The following is a 20730-nucleotide window of genomic DNA, read 5'->3' on the forward strand; positions in this document are numbered from 1 at the left end:
CTGTCAGTCCCCAGTGTTTGTGAGAACATCAGCAACAATCCAGGTGAGGAAGTCCAACACCTCTGCATTCTCCCCTAGTTCTTCAGGGGTGCCCCAAATATATATTTTCATTCTCCACCCAAATTACTTTAGGATGTGTTGCTATTTCAATCTAATCTATACAGACCTACCATAGCTCACTTCCTGTTCAAAGTTCCATGTAATTGCAGTGTTTGAACAAACTGACTGTAGAAATTATATTGTTTAGAAAATATGGATCCCACAGCAAATAAACATCTCTTCCCTTGGTCTCACATGGAAGTTGATGTTTGAACACAATCAGTTTCAACCTTTGCCCTTTGGCCCGATTTGCTCTAGTCTTAACCAGATCTGCTTTATTCATATCTCTAATTGAAGTCTGGGCTCTATTTCAGCTATTTTTTTGTTGTTGTTTTTTTCTTAACAGTTGCTGTATGCATTAATACTGATATTCATATCTGCTGAGCTCTAGCTCTGAGTTTCAGGTGTGACACAGATACCCAATGTTCCAGAGACCAATCACATTACACATTAAGGGATCAACATCTCAGAGTTTGGAGATAGCCATTACAATTCAGGAATGAATTTGACTGCTGTAAGAGCTTACAATCTAGGGACCATTACAATAATCATTTTCCTGTTAGGCAGTGCTGTAAGATTCAGTTCTGAGTTTACATATTGTAGTTAGTCCATATTGGTGAGGCATTATAGTGTTTGCCTTGGTGCTTCACTCAACATGCTGTCTACAGGATCCATTCACCTCGTTGTGTGTCACACAGTCTCACTCCTTCAAATAGTTGCTCAATACTCCATTGTATGCTTACATCACAGTTCACCATTCTGTTCCTCAGTCAGTGTACCCTTAGGCCACCTTCACCCATTGCAAATCATGAATACTGCCTCCATAAACACCAGTGTGCAAATGTCCATTCATATCTCTGCTCTCAGATCTTCCAATTACATACCCCATAATGAGGTTGCAGGACCTTATGGTCCCCACATACTTAGCTTTTTGTGGAACCACCACACTGATCTCCAGAAAGGCAAAACCATTCTGCCTCCTCAATAGTACATAGGTACATCCCTCTCTCCATGTTTTCTCCAGCACTTTTACCCTTTGCCTTTTATAGAATTTTTTTTAGTCTATTAGGATTTTGTTGAAGATCCAGAACCACTCCAGCTTGTTTAATCAGAAAAGTATTTAATAAAGAGAAACAGGTACTTGCAAATCAGTGGATGGCCTGGAGGGGCAAGATCTAGTCTTAGTTTCCAAAAATGATTCCCAGACATAACAGTAAACTTACATGGAGCTGCTACTTGTGCCACCGTCATAAATCTGGAGAATAGGGAAAATGCAATTGCTCATTGCAGGAGCACACCAGCCCTGCCAAAATCCACAGCAGAAAAATGGGTACCCCATGCCCTGTCTCTCAACACCCAGGGAGTTCATAATAGCTATCCTCAGTAAGGCTTGACCCAAATGTTGGAATGGAGTTGAATGAACCAGAGCCCAGTATTCTTAAAAAGAGTATATAATGCTATAGCTGCTCATTCACTATCACCCCCAGATGAGGTCTGGACTAGGGCCAGTACAGTTATTAATTTCTTAAGGTATTGGGAGTACTCCTAAAACTGACCCTGTCAGAAGAGCTAAAATGTGGTGAAGTCAATTGGCAATGGTTAGTATTGGTTAATAATATTATTATATGTATAATGACATATATTATAATATTATGATTGTTATTCTGGAGATTGAGGGCCATGACAATTCATAGACAAAAGAGTATCAGACAATGAAGCTATATAGGAAAGACCCACTAATGAGATTATGGAGATGGACAGAAAGGCAAATTAACAGAAAATGTAACCCTGTATACCATTCAAATTATAGGTTCATGCCAACTCAATGAATTTTTACTTCTCATTAAGAAAGGTTGCAAGGGAATTTAGTACATTGTCTTTGACTGGATCCCAGCACACCCAAATATGTATCAACATGTGAAGCAAGATTCCTGCTTGTGGGAAGTCTGGGGGTTTAAATCCAACAGCGTATAAGTTCACTCCATCTAAAAATAATGATTTTTTTAAAAGATCAATAAAGAAAATTACTTCCTGTGTCCTAAAGCCCATGATAGGGATTATCCCAAGCACAGACATTTCCTTACTGCCCATGATAAATGGGTGGGGTTGGAAAAGCTGGTATACCAGTCACTAGGAGAATCAGTTTGAGGTTTTACTTTAAAAATAGGTGACTATATGTTTGGAGTAGGTTGTATATTGGCCAGAAGAGACTACACATGTATACAACAAAAGCACATATCATATATACAAACACACATTTTTTTCCAATTATCAAATTTATTTGGAAGGGTAAGGGGCCCCAAATAGCCAAATACATCCTGAAAGAGAATGAAGCAGGAAGACTCACACTTTCTGACTTTAAAACTTATTACAAATCTACTGCAGTCAAAATAAGATGGTACTGGCACAAGGATAGACATACTGACCAAAGAAATTGAACTGAGAGCTCAGAAATAGACCCTCATATCTATGGCCAATTGATTTTTTTAACAGTTTTATTCACACACCGTACAGTCCATCCTAAGCATACAATCAATGGCTCTTGGAATAATCATAGTTATGCATTCACCATTACAGTCAATATGAGAACATTCTCATTTCTTCTGAAGAAAAAAATCCCATACCCCTTATGTCCCCCTATTGTTGACATACAGCTTTGGTATAGTGCTTCTGTTAAAATCAGTGAAAGAATATTACAATGTTACTATTAGCTATAGACCTTAGACCTTAGTTTACATTAATTGTATTTTTCCCCATATATAACACCCTACAAACACACATTTTTCAGGTTAGATTAAAATTCCAATATAGTTAGCTAAATATTCCAAATGTTATCAGTAGTGAAGTGACATGCATGGATGTTCATTCCAATGATTTCATTAATAGGAGAATGAAATTGTCCCAGAAATATGGGGGAAATAACATGGTGCTGGTCCTATGTTAACATAAATCCTGTGTTTGCCCTAGATTCATTCCTCATCTTGACCCTGTTCTGTTCTGCTCTGTTCTGTAAGCCAGAGGGGTTGACCCACAGGCTGTTTTCCCATACTGCTGTGCCAGCTGCTATTCTGCTGGGTTTAGACAGTGGGAGGTGCTAATAGAAGACCAGTGAGCAGAAGAAAGGGAGAAGGTAGAGTACTTTTCCCTCTCTGGCCTGAGGAACTTCTCCTTGGGTCTATCTTCCTTCAGGTAACCCAGGCCTCTGAGCTCTGATAACATTACCTCCTTCCCACCCCTCCTTCCTAACAGTTGTTACTAATCTCTCTAAGATCTTTAACTATTTATTTATTTATTTATTCATTCATTCATTCATTCATTCTTTTCCCACAGAACAAGAAACTCCTCCTGTGGGCAATACCTGTCTGATGAGCGAACTTTGGGTTCCCAGTCCCCAGCCCACACCTAGCACGTAACAGACACATTAAACAACTGCTGAACTGAACAGAGAGAGGTGAGGAGCCCTTAATTTCCTCAGAGGAGCTGTGCAATTTTCAAATTTTAATTATTATTTATTTTATTTACACAGCCTCCAACAACAAACTTATTTTTGAAATTGTTTGAAGATGGGAGATATTCCTTTTTCAGACAGCCTATTAGGAGCATATTTAATATGTATCTCTCCATGGATACTTCCCAAATCAATAGTTAAATTAAATTTCTTGCATCACCTATTGAACCAATTCCCTGCATTGAATTATTCTGTTTATCTAATTGGATCCTGACTGATAAAATCATTACTGAAATTCATGTGAGTTGTTCTATAGTTCTTGGGGCAAGAGATAGTTGAAGCTTGCTCTGCAATTCCCCTGAGAAATCAACTTCAGTGATTTTTTTTTTTTTAATTCAAAGTTTATTGACCTTTCTTAGTGAGATACTGTATGTGGGTAAAGGAGTTAATTTGAGCTGTGAAAGGGTATTTTTTACTACGATAATAAAAGGGTCTCTGAAGTGTTTAATCAGGAGGTTGAAGCCGAACATCCCCTCTGTTTTGGTCAGTGATTTTCACCCTGGCTATCCATTAGACTCACCTGGAGACCCTTATAAATTATTCCACACATGGGATTCTGATTTAAATGGGCTGGTGTGAATGATTTTAATGCAGTGTTTCTCAAAATGCCATCCCCACAGCAGCAGCAGCATTACCTAGCAACTACCTAGAAATGCAAAATTTGGGGGCTCACTCTACAACTACAGAATCAGAAACTCGGGGTGGGGCCCAGAAATCTGTGTTTAAACAAGCCTACCAGGGGATTTGATGCATGCTAAAGTTTAAGAACCACTATTTTAAAACTACCTAGTGATTCTAATATGCAGCCAAGTTTGAGAACTACTGGTTTAGGGGATGGACTCCCCATAAAATTATAACGTAAATTCAATATGCATTTATTAAATTCCTACTATGTTCTGGAATTTCCTATTGCCCAATAAAAGACAAAAATTGAGATCATTAATAAAACTGAAAATATGTTGAAAGATGGTGCATTAAAAGAAAAATAAAATTGTAAAAGTCACAAAAAATCAACCACACAGAACAAAAAGAAAAAAAAAAGGTCCTCTTTCAGAATCAAATCTAGCTAAAACTATGTAGTAAATGTACTTCAACAAGGCTGAGATCTATCGCAGAATGCATGTCCAATTATCTAACATGCATTTCTCCCACTTGTCTTCAGTTACATCCTCAATTACAGAGTAATATTGCAAAAAATGTTTATTGTTAGAGATTACCTTAGATATTGTAAAATCCAGCATTTTGCAACCAGTGACACATGGACCCCAGGATACACAAAGGTTTTCTGGCTGTGTAGCAGTTAGGATGCTTTCAGATACAAATAACAGGAACTCCAATTCAAACTAGCATAAAAAATCAAAAATATTGAAGGTTCATTTAAAGCCCACAAGTTGTGACAGTTTCAGGCACAGTTTGATACTGTGAACCCCAATTCCATTTCTCTGCCATTCTCTTGGGTTTACTCTCCTTCTGGCAACTCTGACTTCAGACTTGACATCTCGCATTGTAGCAAAATCACCGCAGCAGTATAGGGCTCATATATGCATCCCACACCATCTAGAGAAAAAGAAAGTGTCTCTCCAGCTAAATCCTGGGGAGGGACAAGGATTCTTCTTTCTCGGAAGTTCTTGGAAAATATCTTCTGGTTTTTCTTTGACCCAGGTTGGTTCATGGTACCTAATCATTGTGATCAGGAAAATGAGCAGATAATGTTTGATACAGTCAGGATCCACCCCTGGAGCTAGGAACGCAGCTGATTTCCCCTACAGCAAATGGAAAACTGGAATACTGTTCCTTGGGAAAATGCATGAAAGCTAAGCAGACTTAAATGTTAAACGTCCACTATGGGGCAGGGGGCGATAAAATAATTGTCTAGATGTTTTCCCTTAAATTAGAACAGTTTTAGAGCCTCCAAGTATATATCAATATCAAATGAGCATTCATGGCAGCCAATGGAGATCAACAGATGTTCTCATGACTTGATCATTCAGTCAGTTTATTACCCAGGTAAATACCACTAGTTGAAATTTTTACTTGTTCTTCAGGTTTATTTCACTTTTATTCTTGGTCATCTATAATTTATGCTCATAAGGAACTACTGATTGAAGACAGGAAGTCATACATGTTAACACATATTGTTCATATTCATCCAGAATCTTCTGATTATAGAACCATAGTTTCCTGATGGGACAGTAACAGTAGCTCTACCCTACTTTGTACAACGTAAGTGGGACTGTCAATTGAGGTGCCCCACTCTCCCACAGCCAAGCAGTGAGCATATGACCCAGAATAGGGCAATCCAGTTCCCTCTCCTGGGACTTTGAATCCTGACCTTGGTGGCCAACAACAGGAAAAAATGACTGGAGCTGATTCATCTCAGTAGAAACACCTTGATAAGAATTGTTAATCAGTTACTGCTCACAAGCCCAGGTTCTTGCTCTTTCTCAAACTTGGTCCTTGAACTTCCTGTGACATGAGTCACCCCATAACTCCCTAGTCAATTCTCTTTCAGCTTGTGTTTTCCAGAGTAGGTTTCTATTGTTTGCAACCAATAATCCTGACAAGAAGCATAAAAGGATAATTATGAAATATTTCTTCAGAATCATCAACACTGAATCCATAAATCACATGCATCTGGTAAAAAATTCTTAGATGGCATATCCACACACCACTAGTACTTTAAAAACCAATATTGAAAATGGAAAATATGATAACATTTTATCCAACTTGACTTTATTTAATTTATTAGGAATAAAAACTATCCAAACCCACAATGTGTTATTTGTGGATAAGTGCTTAGAAATAGCAGCATGAAACCTTTTTGATCTCACCATTTATAAATAAAAGACGAAAATTACAAAAATAAGCTAGTTCTTTTATAAAGCAAAATAGAATTCTAAATATAGGTACAAAAGCAGCTTTTTGTCAATGTTTAATGCATAACATACCAAATTTTAGTATATGTTTTAATATCTATTCAGTCCCAAATGAAACATGATACAACATTATCTGTAATTGATTTGCCAACAAATCATGCTTTTTCTCATTCAGTAAAATTCAGGAAAATTAGACAGCATACATCATTTTCTAAAGCCAAAAGTTATATTTAAATATATAGTGACTATTGCACAATGAATATAAAAATAATTTTGAGAAATAGAAATGTATGCAGTAATCTTTAATTACATTGATCTGAAATTTTTGCTTCCTTAAAATCATTTCTTTATCATATACTACATAAAAAAAATTTTAAATAATGCTTTTTAGTTTTAAGGTACTTTGAAGGATTATACACTTCTTTGAAAGGTGTTTTAGTCAAAAAACATTGATATGCTCCAAGTCTTAAGAGGTGAGATAGAAGCAGAGTCCTTTAAACACTCGCATCAGACATTATCACTTCTTGCCATCACAGACCCACTTCAGTGAATTCTCATCAGCTTCTAGGTAATGGCAGTTACTGTATCAATCTCCAAAGCAAACATTTCCTTCGGAGACCCCCGTAACATATATACCAGTATGCCTGGTGGTGTCCAAGAGTCTCTTAGACAATTTTCACTTTTTATACTTCTTTTTTTCTTTTTGCCCCTCAGCCTGACTCATTTCAATTGTCTTGTCTTCAAGTTCTCTGATTCTTTCTTCTCCCCACTCTGATCTGCTGTTGAAACCCTCCTGGGAGTTTTTCATTTCAGTTATTGAGGTCTTCAGTTCCAGTAGTAATGTTTAGTTCCTTTTTAAAATTTCTATCTCTTTATTGAGATTCTTATATTGTTTATTCATTGTTTTCCTGATATCCTGTAGTTCTTTCTCTGTATTTTCCTTTATCTCCTTGAGCATGTTGAAATCATTTTTTTGAAGTCTTTGTCCAGTATGTCCACAGTCTAGTCTTCTCTGTTGATGTGTTCTGGATTTTTATCCTCTTCCTTTGTATGGGTCGTTATTTCTGTTTCTTCATCTTGTAATCTTTTGTCACACACTGTACATTTGAATATTTTAAAATGTTAACTCTGGGATTTATTCCCTGAGGTGTCTATTTCTTGAGCTTGTAAACAGCTGGTGACATGATAAGAGATTTTTTTGAGTGTCAGCCTTCTTATCAGCAGGGTCCACCCAGTCTTTTCTGCTCCTGGGCTAGTGCTTGCTAATAGTTTAGGAATTTCCCTGTTTACAGGCATTTGAATTAGACCTGGACCAATAGCAGGTAAGCCTTTGCCCCAGGCAGTCCACCGTAATTGTTTCTTACACTGCTTTCCATGCCTCAAGCTGCTTTTGCCTGGAGGGCAAAATTTGGGAGGTGGGTCACACTGGAGAGGCCTTTCCCAAGTAGTCTTTCTGAGTAGGAACAAAGCCAGGGAGCCACAAAGGGAGCAACTGTGCCTCCAAATTGCCCTGTAAAGGGGATAAGGGCCAGGAAGAATGCCTAGAGCAAGTGCAGCCTTTCCACGGTCCTCTACTGCTCTGAGTAAGCTTACCATCTTTAATTCTACCACCTTCATCTGGGGAGGGTCAGAACAAATGGCCATCCTCAGAGATGGGGCCCCCAGCAATCCAAAGTAGCTCATCAAAAGCCATGATCAGCAATCAGGCCATGCTCACCCTGGATCTTGGGGGAGTGGATTTTTATGTCCCTTTTTGGCACCAGCATTAGGGGCTGGAGCCCACTGCAGCCTGCTGTGAGAGTGGGGGTTGGGCAATGGGATTGGGAGAGAGCAATTTACTGGTTTTTACCTTAATTTACCAGCCTCTTCATCCCACTCTTCTCTGGATGCTGTACAGTGTTCTGCTGGTCTCCTGAATTTCAAAATAGTTGACTTGGACAGTTCCTGCCTATTTAATAGTTGTTCTGGTGGAGGCACTGATTTTTGGAGCTTCCTACTCTGCCATCTTTCCACAATCCTCCAAAGCGTATATATATTCATTATTGTTTATCATGCCTCAAATTGAGTCCTGTATTGGAGCCACATATTTTGAGGCTATAATCCAGACCAGATGCCTAAGACTGTCTGTCCATATATTGACTCGGGGCATTCCCAATGTTGTATGATATTGTTAAATTAGGGTTGTATAGGTCTGAGTTTATAGAGGATTAATTTCTAATATTCAAATCAAGTGGAGAACCAACTTCCCTTCCCAACTTCTCTGCTAGGAGTTTGCTTTCTTCCCAAAGAAAAGAGCTTAGAATGGCCAGATATTTGTTTCCCTGGTGTTCAATTTGTTGTTTCTGTTGTTCAACTAGTCACTTTCGGACACCTCTGCTATTTTCAGCTGTCTCTGCTAGAATCATCATGTAAACTTCAGATGACTGAGGATCCTCAAAACACAGCATTGAACTTATCCATGACATTAAAAGTCTATAAGTAACAAAGAACAATTCAAAGTCTCTGGACAAGATTGCTCCATTTGTTATGTGGGCTGCCTTATTAATCAGGAGAAGGATAAAATTATAAGAAGGATGGGGACAGCTATAATGTTAAAACTTAAAAATTCTTTGTAAAATGTGTATGTTACCTTGAACTAGGGCCTTATCTGACTCCCACAGCATGATGAATGTCATGTGGTTAACAAAATCTCCCAGACAGACAGCCTCCATACATTGCTTTAAGTAGCCCAGGATCCTAAAATCTGTAGCTACAAAAATTAAATAAGCAAGCAATCAAATAAACAGGGGAAGAGTTTTGATCACCGTAATATCTGCCAATGTGCCCCTACTCAATTGATTGGAATACTGATGCCTGTTATTTCTGAAATTTTGGCCAAAAGGCATCTTTTTCTTGGGCACTCTGCAGCTAAGCTTAGAATCCAAGTATGTTTCCCCAGCCCCTGTCCTATCCTGAAATTTAGGATTTAAGCCTAAGCTTTATCTCTACCTCCTCCCCTCTGATCAAAGCTGACTTTCATTTAAATTCCAGATAGTTTTTTCACTCCTTCAATGGCTCCATCATTGAGCTTTTATCAGCATGCAATCCATGAGAAACTGCCAACATTCCCCTTTGTGATTTATCCATACTTTACCTGACATTTAGGTCCTTGCAGCATCCCACAAAAATTTAATTAACTGATAATATCCCTGAACTGCATATTATCAGAAAAATGTGAAATTATAAAATAAATACTTGAGATAACTCTTGATTTCAGACTTTTGTTATTTTTTCAGTTTTCATTTCAGTTTCTTCCTTTCTTTCCCCTTTCTTCCTTCCTACCTTTCTTCTTTCCTTCCTTATATAGGATTAGATAATGCCTTATTTGACCTTACTCATTCTAGATCTGTTCCTGTTTCCCCTTCCTTGACTTTGTAGGTACCAAATGCTTTCTGGTCACTAAATGAAAACCTTTTTTATGAATCCAGAAACAGATCACATGACATTGAGTATATACAAATATTTATATAAATATATAGATAAATATACTCACAGTCTTTCAGGGAATCCAAAGCAAATGAGTTGTTTCACTCTTATAAAAACAATTAAAATAATAATCCCAATGAAAATCTTAACAATTGCTATTTTTAAATTATAATAAACCCCTGCTCAATATGGAATGTATTTTTTTATCTAATTTTTTCAGAACAATGAATTTATGCATGTGCCACAATGAGTACTCTTTCATCAACAGGATTACAAAATAAATGAAATTATTTACCCAGTCACTTTATATTTGAAAAGAGAAGATATATATGGACGGGTGGATTCAGTTACTAGTATATTGCTCTGGATACCCTATGAGTAGAGTCCATTTTAGCTGATTGGTTGGCTGGCTAGCTGACTGATTGAAGAGCTATCTCTCTGTCAGTGTAGCACAGTGGAGAGGGCACTGAACTTGGAGCCAGAAGATCAGATATCAGCTCTACACTGTGTCCCTGGGAAAATCTCTTAGCCTGTAAAACTCTTGGTTTTTTTCATCTGTAAAATAGGATAAAAATAACTTTCTGCCTGCCTTGCTGGATTATTGGGAGAAAGAAAGGAGGCAATGCATGTGAAAACATTTTGCAAATGCAAGTCATTATTATCGTAATTTTACTTACCTAGTAATTGATATTTTCCCCCTTGAAAGCCACATTTCTAGAAACTAAGGCAATTAGTTACGGTAGTTCAATGTATCCCGGACTAAATCTGACACAAAGTCATCAAGTTCAAAAGCCCAAACCATGTGTCCTGTCCTTAGGCCTGATTAATTACTCATTTTTTCTAAAGGTGGGATCATAATTCTATCATCTTTCTTTTCTAAAGTTGGTACCTCGGTATGGTAGCAACCAGCATGCTAATAATATTCAGTTTTAACCCTGAACCAGTTTTCTTTCCTCTGACCTCAATATCAATGTTTCAACTGTCACATGTTAAAAGCCTTGGGAGACTGATGGATAAGATAAATGAGGTGGGATGCAAACACCTGGGGCTCATCTACTTTAGTCAGGTTAGATCACTGGTAGGAGTCCTGAGAGATTTGCAGCCAATCTCTTTATTTAAATTAACTTTACCTATAAGATAAAGTATTAGCATATTTTAGGAGGACCCAACATAGAATTGCAATATAGTCTCTCAATTCAGTAATCGAAAGTCCCAGTAGGTAACTTGACTATGAACAAATATATCTTCACTTTGTCACCAAGGTATACAATTCGAAAAGAAGTTATTTTTCAGGAGGCGCACTAGCATCATCTTACGCTTGTCCAATCTTCAGTGGATAAAGGGTACAGCTGTCTACAAGAACATATCTGATAGAAAGGGACTTGCTTGAACATTAGCATCATGACAGCATTTTCATTGCCAGTGGTTAAAATTTCAGCTTTCCAAAGAGCAAGAAGGCTTTCTACAAATGAGCAGATACTTTTCCCTGCCACTGCCACTTTAGGGCTACACTATCTCTGGAAGCTTAGATATGGGCACAGGACTTTTGGTGTTTCCATTGGCAGGATGGTTTGCACCACTAGATAAAGATGTCTGGGGGAATCCAAATCTCACTTACTATGAGGCTCCTTTTTATTTTTCCACTTGCCTTCTATATTGTATAACACAAGAAAGTTAAATAGCATAGATTCCCAGGTCGAAGGCTAGCAATAATCTAGACCAAGCCTACAAGAAGTCAAGCCGTGGAGAAACAGAAATTTTAATAAAAATGAGAGAGCAGGAGTAGGAAACCTTATCATTTAATTAACTCTAATTCTTTCAGTCTCCTGACATTTGTATAATTATCCCAAACCATGAGCTTAAGTAAAATAACAAGTCATGAAACATTAGACTGCCCCTCCTAGTAATGTTAAAAACCCTATCTGCAAGCAGAATTATTATATCATCTTATCATAGCCATAAAAAAAAAAAAAAACAGGATAATATTAGCAAATCGAGGCTTGGAGAATCTGTGACTTGTCCAAGCACTCTCTTAATCTACAAATGAAATAGCTGAACCAGCATTTCTAGCGTCCTTCCAAGCACTAATATTCTATGCTTCTACTTCTATTTCAAATAGCAAAGAGATGCAGACAGCTCTTAAATGAACTGGGGCAAAATTACTATACTTAATATAAAGTAACTGACAGTGCTATTTTATGCATTTATTTTGTTCTCTTCTCCTAGGTGTTTACTCTTGTTCCTATTTATTATTTGGTAACTGTACCAATAAACAAAGAAGAATCAAAAGGATGGCATAGACAAATGAATAGCAAATAATCAATATAGCTAGCTTCTCATATATACAAAAGCACTACCTATATTCAGGAATCCACACAATTACTTATGAAATGTATTCAAATTTCCTCTACTGCCTGTGTTTTCTTTAAGTGTATGTGCCTTTAAAATATTCCAAGAGAGAGCCTAGATGTTACTTGCCTTCTAAGTAATGTGTTTTTTAATATCTTTGACTAACTAGTTTAATGGTCTCTCCAATTTATAAAATAGGGAAAGGTGGTCAGTGACAACGCTGCTCCAGCACACTGTGCTACTTGTTGACCTCAGTCCTGACCTAGAAGGAACATCTTCAAGGCTGAAAATTGATTTAGAGTCTATTCTGGGTCAGTCCTTGGCATCTTTGCTGAGAAGACCTATTAATGCCAACCTCAACAGAAATAAACACAAGACCATTAGGAATTGGACAGAGACAATCAGTCATTTAATGTAAGAAAAAGAGTAAACCCTGTCAAACCATGGCCCTACCAACTCAAAAATGAGTACAAATAGCAATTTCAAAACATGACAGTAGGTAATACACCATTAAAAAGTGTAGAATTAAAACATTACCAATAAGCCAAGTTAATATATTAGAAAACTCCAAAGGTAATGATATCATCATGCAAGCAGAACCAAAAATGCTTCAAGGTAAAATATTGTAATTTAGGACATTTCATTATGAATTACACTTTGTACCTGGCACAGTTTAAGATACCAAAAAAAAAAAAAAACAAAAACTCTCTGAGTTATTTGAAACTTTTCTTAACCTAAAAATAATAAGCTAAAAATATTAAAAGCATGACATGAGTCTCTTGATTCAATTTTTTAAACACTTTTCAAATATCCCCATGGATGGTGAGATTTATACAGTCATTAAGTATGTCCAGGATTTTCTTAAAAGTAAGACCTATCAGATGGAGTTCATTTCTGCTGGTTATTCAATATCAAAAACAACCGCAAATTTGAATTAGCAAATTATATTGTAAAAAAATTGAAAAGCATGTCCTTGGTTGTTTATGTTTGAATATTTTGGATGCATCTTTGCATTCATGGTAGAATTGGATAAGAAGACTACTTCTCTGGACTCTATCTTAACATCATAAGGGACAGGCCCAGACTAAAAAGTCCCTCTTGTGTTGCTCTTAGACAGGGAGACTCATGTTTGCACTTGGCCAAGTATTACTTCTGCTACAAGGCATGCTGATACTTCAATAAAATGTGTCAGTGATGAGGGGAATGAGGACAGGACTGGGCAGGGACAAGGCTGGAAGAAACTGACCCTGCTATAGGACCAGTGCCCAAGGAGGTAGTCTATAGTACAATGAACAGTCTAAATAGGCACCATGATCCTTGAGCTTAGTTGCAGCCTCATCAGTATCCGAGGTCCACTGAGCAGGTAAAGCCTGGCAAAATGAGGTTTCAGGCAATATACCAATACAGATGGGGCTGTCACTGTAGACCTGGGCATATCAACTAGGGTCCCGGAAAGACGCTTCTGCCATACTCAGGTTAAGATAATTCAAGGAAGTTTGACAAAGAGATTATTTCTAAAGATGTAGGACTAGACTATAAGACAGAATACAATACCCCTAGATAGTAACAGCTGGGCTATAACCATCCTTGGGCCAGAAGTAAACAGTGGGAGTGGTTCCTGAAATCCGGAAGCAGAGGACTGACTGGGAGGAGCTCTGACCTTCAGTGGGAGGGAGCGGAAAGTGCAAGGTAACCCAAAGGGAAGGAGCTGGTGATACAAATATCCCTACTTCACTCAGACACTCCCTAGAATCTCCTGCCAGCACTAGCCATTGACCAAACCCAGCTGGAATCCAGAAGGGTTGATTAGTCCATTTAGGTTAGGATGATGGTGAGGGGGAGAAGCACACAGAAAAGGGTAGAGAGGGGACCTGGAAAGACAAACAAGAAAGATGGCACACCCAGGAGAACATTCCATTCCAAGCATGATCCCAGAATATAAATGAGATCTGGGAATGAGTGTCTAGCATCCTGGGGGAAGGGACGGGCAGAGATAAATAAGAATGATATTGGAGTCAAACAAAACTGGGTCCAGAGGAGGACTTCCCCCCCCCCACACACACACACACACAGGAATCCAGAATTCTAAGTAGAAAACCAAGGCAGAAGTGTGCTGGTACAAGTTATGCCAGTGATGTGGGAATAAGAAAAAGTCCCCAGGCATGCCGGAGCACTAACTGCAGAGAACAGCTCATTCTAGACCCAGTTCACTGATGCCTGATCTGCCTGGATCAGGATTCACATAGGAACAGGACAGGAGTGAGCCTATACTGAAGACCAGCCAAATCAGCAACTCAGAGAACGTGGGAAAGATGGGAGCTAATAATGTAATAGGGGACTGTATCAAAAATGTCCTGGCAGGAAATGGCTGGCACACTCAAACTGAGCTATAGGAGTAGTATTTAATAAAGGGACTATTTACAACACTGTGGGAAGAATGTAGGGAAACCTTGAGAGATGTGTGCTCCACCCTTAGGCTTGAAGCAATAAGGGGAGAGGACAGTTACAAAACCAGGACAGATGCTCTGACCATCATTTGAGGAACATAGCCAGCCCTAGCAAACCCTTCAGGAAGGAAACCAAGAAAACACAACACTAGGCCTCACTCTCCTCCCTTTCCTGCTGAACTCTCCACTAGCCAAACATAACCAGAAACCAGAGGGCAAGGTTGACATGGTCCATGCAAGTCAATATTATAGTCCACAAAGCATGGTAGAGAAGGATGGGAAGGGAATCCGGTAGGGCAAATGGAAGATATGCAGCATAGAAGCTATCATGTAATCCTGGAGGAAAATCATGAGGTCCTCCTCATGAGATATTTATTAATTACAAGGGGAAAATAGTAATTTTACTGTTGAGAAATTAGCCGACACCATCTTGACTAAGTGATCAAAATTAGCAGCAGGAGTAATGGGGCAAATCAACATCATGTGCCTTCCTATTAAGTCACTGAGAAGAACACAACATCATATCCCTGGTTTTCCTGCCTAAAATGCATACCTGAATCTAAACTTGAAGTATCATCTGACAAACAAAAATGGAGGGACAGTCTACAAACTAATTGGCCTGTATACTTCAAAAATGTCAATGTCATGAAAGACAAAGACTGAAGAAGTGTTCCAAGAGAAAAGAGACTAAAGAGATATGACAACAGAAAGCAATGCACAACAAGGGATTTTCTTTTGCTACAAGGATATTATGGGACTAATTAATGACATATGAATAAGGTCTGTGAATTAGATACTAGTATTATGTCAGTATTGATTTCCTGATTTTGATGATTGTACTGCACTTATGCAATACAAATCATTTGTTTTTAGAAATTATACAATGAGGTATTTGAGGGTAAAGGGGCATCATGCCTGCTTTCAAACAGTTCAGGAAAAAAAAACAGAGAGAAAGAAAAGGGGGAAAATGTCATAAACATTAACATTTGGGGAATTTGGGTGAAGAGACTATGGGGATTCTTTTCCTGTTTTCACAACTTTTCTCTAAGTCTGAAATTATGCCAAAACTAAAAGTAAACATAAAAATGATGAGATTTTGGACTGGAGCAATAGCAATAGGGCTAGAGAGAAAGGGACATATACAAAAAACTATGTGGGTGGTAAAATGGGCAAAATTTAAGTGATGGATTATATGAGAGGGTCTACAATGACCATCAGACATAAATCTTGGGCCACCATGTAGTGGAGATGTCATCACTTCCATCACTCTGAGCATGAATTGCTAAGTTTCTGGGTAATTTTTTAAATGTGTCCTTGCCAAAGAATCCAAAGTCTTTGTTGCATTGACACTGGAGTGACACAATTAAATATTAACAGATCCAAAACAAGAGCCTAAATTTCTATGACATCGATGGTAATAAGTGCTTAATTCTTTCACCAGGAAAAGCAGGCAATTGTGGGTTTACCCAAGCATGAAGGGAAAGAATGCCCCTAGCCAAGGTAGTCCATCTTCTCCAGTCTTCCCTGGGATGCAGAGTTAGTTAGAAATTGTTCAAAGTAGTCTAAGAACATTAAGGAACCAAAAGTAAAGTTGACCTGTAAAAGAGTGATTATCTGGAAATGATGGGGAGAGTAAGTTGTGGAAGAGCATTCCAAACTCTTCTACCCTTGTGTAACACACTTATTTTTTCCAGCACAAAGAAAATAATTTGTCTCATACACTTCTATCAATTGCTGATAGTCGTTGTCATTGATATAACACATTAATGATATATAAGATATTAGCATCATTGCCCTGACCTTCCCATATGTCCATGGAATACCATGGTGCAAACCCAGTTGTTTAAGGCATGGCTAATCAACAAACATTTGCTTAACACTTAACAATGTCAGATTTATGAGCAGGTACAGCCCACCCTTTGCAGGAAAGAGTGACTTAAGGGCACTAAGGTAGCATTTCTGCTAGTTTTATAATAGTGTAAGATTCTTGGAACTGATTGTGAATGTGCATTTAAATTCTTAATGAATATAAGAATTTAAGAGTTATAAGAATTATAAGTTATAACTCATAAAAGAAATACTTTTAATGTACTGTACATATTCTAATCTTCTTTATTACTTTACAGCCTTAGTAAGATGTTGGTTATAACTAAAATACCTAAATATTGGTGATTCTATTGAACGACCAGCACCTAGTGCCCAGGAAGCTTAGCTGTACCTGCACCTACTGAGCTGAGAAGAGAAAGGTATTGAAGAAAAATAGACAACTGGTTACCAATTCATATCCATTCTGAGAGGCTCCAAGAAGTTGCCTTTCCCATAAATTCTACTGCAGAGTTATGGTTAGAAACGCCTTTCTTTGAAATAATCACAACTATTAAATCTTCGTTAAAATGCAAATACCCTCAGGTACGAGAAAACATTATCAGACCATAATAAGGAAGGGTAAACCAGTTTATCAGATGTTGTGAAAGACAAGGGTAGCAAAAGAGTATTTTGGTGCCTGGGAGTGGCAGATTTTGAAATGGAGGAAAGGGCACAGAAAAAGGAAGTGAAAAGCCCTGGGGTGAAAAAAATCTGCCTACTTTGCCTCTTTGACTAGGGCCAGCTTTGAAAAGGTCATGGGTGAATGGGTGTGTTTTCTTTAACTTTGTCCATTCAAGGCATTTACTTCCAAGGCCCACATCCTACATCCCCAAACTCAGACACATTGCATTGGAAGGAGAGCTGAGGAACAGGAGTGCAGATATTCAAACTAATTACTGAAAGTTTCAGGGCACATGCCCCACTGACATCATCCTTTAAATGTAAAAAATAGTATCAAAATCATTACATAATCCACTTATTTGCTTACCTTCCCTATTTGCTTATCTTCCTATGACCATCCATTTCTAGCATTCTCTGTCTGCCAAAACCAAGTTTGTTCTGACTACATCAAAGAGCATCACCAAAGTCATGCAGCTGTTTAGAAGAGTATCTCCAAGCGTGAGCCTGAACATCTTAAATTAATTTTCAAAGAATATTTTCTCCCATGGAGGTATGTGTAGAATTTCTGGACTTGAAACATTATACCTTAAGCCTCATTTTCAAACCGAGCATTATTCTTTAATTTTCCTCACCACACAGAATGTACACATAGTAGATGGCTCTCTGGAGCCGTGTCTGATCACAGTCCACAGTTCAGCAGGAGGGAACTTCCAAGCCAAGATCTGAAGGTAAATGGTGCATATTTTCATGAACCCCATTCTGGATAATAGTCACTTCAAGCACTGCATCTGTTTTCACTGACAAATTCTATTTTATTTAAAAGAACAAAGAAAACAAAATGATTTACCACTGGTATGACATTTCTAAACTTTTTCCACATGGACTGTTTTTCTGAAAGCAGATAAACCCTTAGAAATATAAATCTTTTATTATCTGGCAGGGTCAAATTTCTTGTCAAGTTCCACATACAAATGGCACGATAATTTCTATGTCATAAGATCAAGTTAAAGTATGTAATATATGTTGAGTATCTTGCACATAGTAGATGCTCAATTAACAGTAGTTATTATTTTCTAAGACTGGCATTTAAAGGGTTGGCAAATTTGAAGGCAGGATAGAGCCTGATGATGCTGAGAACATCAATGATAATAACTAGTCTATGTATAGTGTCTTACATTTTACAGTGCATTTTCATATACGTTATCATACAACAAACCCTGTGAGGTAGATGGAATAATATTATTGTATTCATTTTCTATTGCTGCAGTAACAGTTTACCACAAACTTAGCAGATTATACAACACATTTTTTTTTTTTAACAGTTCTATAGGTCAGAAGTCCAGCAGGGACTTACCAGGCTAAAATCAAGTTGTTATAAACTGTGTTCCTTGCTGGAGGTTCTAATAGAGAATCCTTTACCTCACTCACCCAGGTTGATGGAAGAATTCCTTTTCTTGCAGTTTTAGGACTAAGGTCCCTGGTCCTCTCATCTGAGGGCCATTGCAGCTTCCAAATGCTGCTGCATTCCTTGGCTCATGCACCCTTCCTCCATCTTCAAAGCCAGCACATTAGGACCTACCACACTTCACATCTCTCCAGCTTCATTCATTAAAGGATCTCCCAGATACTAGCCAGGAAATACTCACTTTTAAAGAATCATGTAATTTGATTGGACCCATCTGGATAATACAGGATAATCTCCCCATCTCAAGATTTATACTCTTAATCGTATTGGGAAAATCCTGTTTATCATGTAGTGTAATTTATTCACAAGATCCAGGGATTATGACATGGACATCTTCGGAGGTGCCATTATTCCCCTTAATCTGCCTCCCATAATTAACCATCACCCATATTTTACAGATGAAAAGAATGAAGTTCAAAACAGGAAAAGAGACTTGCAAAGGACACACAGTAAGGAGCAAAGGATGGACCCAAATCCCCAAATTGTCTGACTCCCAAGACAGTGCTCTTTTCATAGGCTATCTTTTAACTGAAAGTCAACCCAGCATTCATTCTCCTGCTTCCTCCCCTCCACATTTTCCCCACCCACATGTAAACCCATACTTCCATTAAGGCTGGTGTTCTTCAGGAAATAACACATTTTCCAAAGTTTCCATGGCAAAGCCAAAGTTTAGTTGCATTGCTGATTTTGTTGTAATTTCTTCCAAGGCTCACTCTGGTGGAAATATTAATTGCCAGCAACTAGACAATTGTAGAGCAAGAAAATATATTTCATGATGGGTTGAGTCTAAAGGAAGTCCATATCATGGTACACATAAAGTTATGTCACTAAACAATATTTCCCTAAAGACGTACTTAGCAATTGTATACCAAAGTGCTTAATATTAATTTGAGATAAAATGGGTCACTTTGTGTTTCCTAGAAAATATAATATTTTTAATCTCTTTTCTTGCCAGTGGAATTCAGAAGGATAATTTAATTTATTTTATTATGATTTCAGTTAACCAGTAGGTATTTATTCAGTTAACCACTAATAAATATGAAATGTCACTCAGCAATTCAAGGAAATGTGTGATCAGATGACAAATTGTAGGGTCCAGAATTTATGATGAAAATAATTATGCTCCTGAGATATAAGGAGACTGTTCTGATTAGAAGCAGAAGGTGTTCATTAAAGAAAAGTGGGAAATAAGTTCAAGTAGGTTGAATGCAGTGATCATAGAAGACTCTCAAAGCCTGGACACAATTCATATATGAGAATAATAAAATGAATGGTTTTATCAAAAGAAACCCTGAAAGAGTAAATATATCAGCTTAAGCATTTTAAAATAAATTATACACTTTTATGAATTACAAAATAAAATCCAGAAAACTCATTTAAAAAATAAAGCCAGACCACAGAATTTTAAGTAGATGCAGAAAATAGAGATATTAAGATTTCTGAAGAAGAAAGTGAAATTTAAGAAAATTAGTCTGACAACAGATAATCTGAACTGTGAGAGAAGGTAAGAATAGTTGAACAGTCAGGTGCTCTCCAGCCAGTAAGCCTCTGATGATGAAGGCAGTGTAATGTAGACATTGGTTGACTCTGGACCATACAAGCATTGGCTTAAATCCTGGCAGTGCCAGTCACCAGCTATTTGGCCTTAGTTTCTAAGCCTCAATTTTCTTACTTTCATAATGGTGGCAATAATATTATTCATGTCATGAAATTGTTGGGTGAATTAAATGAGATGCTACATAAGAAGCACATAATACCTGGTACATAGAAAACACTCTGATTTTAACTGTTATCATGATTATTAAGAATGGTAGCAGTAGAATTGGAAACAGATGGGACGAAAGTCATTTTAAAGGCAAAATGATTAGGATATAGTAAGTGAATTCAGAATTTCTCACAGAAGGTGAATTGCTGAGGAAGATGGTAGAGCCTGAACACTGGCTGAATCTAGACCTGGACTCCCAGTGTGTCACTCTAAGTCAGTTCTGTCTGAAAAGGGCCTACTTTGGTCAGGACCATAATTCCAAAGGCTCT

The sequence above is a fragment of the Choloepus didactylus genome, chromosome 8 (genome assembly GCF_015220235.1).
Source record: "Choloepus didactylus isolate mChoDid1 chromosome 8, mChoDid1.pri, whole genome shotgun sequence".
In the NCBI taxonomy this organism is placed as follows: Eukaryota; Metazoa; Chordata; class Mammalia; order Pilosa; family Megalonychidae; genus Choloepus; species Choloepus didactylus.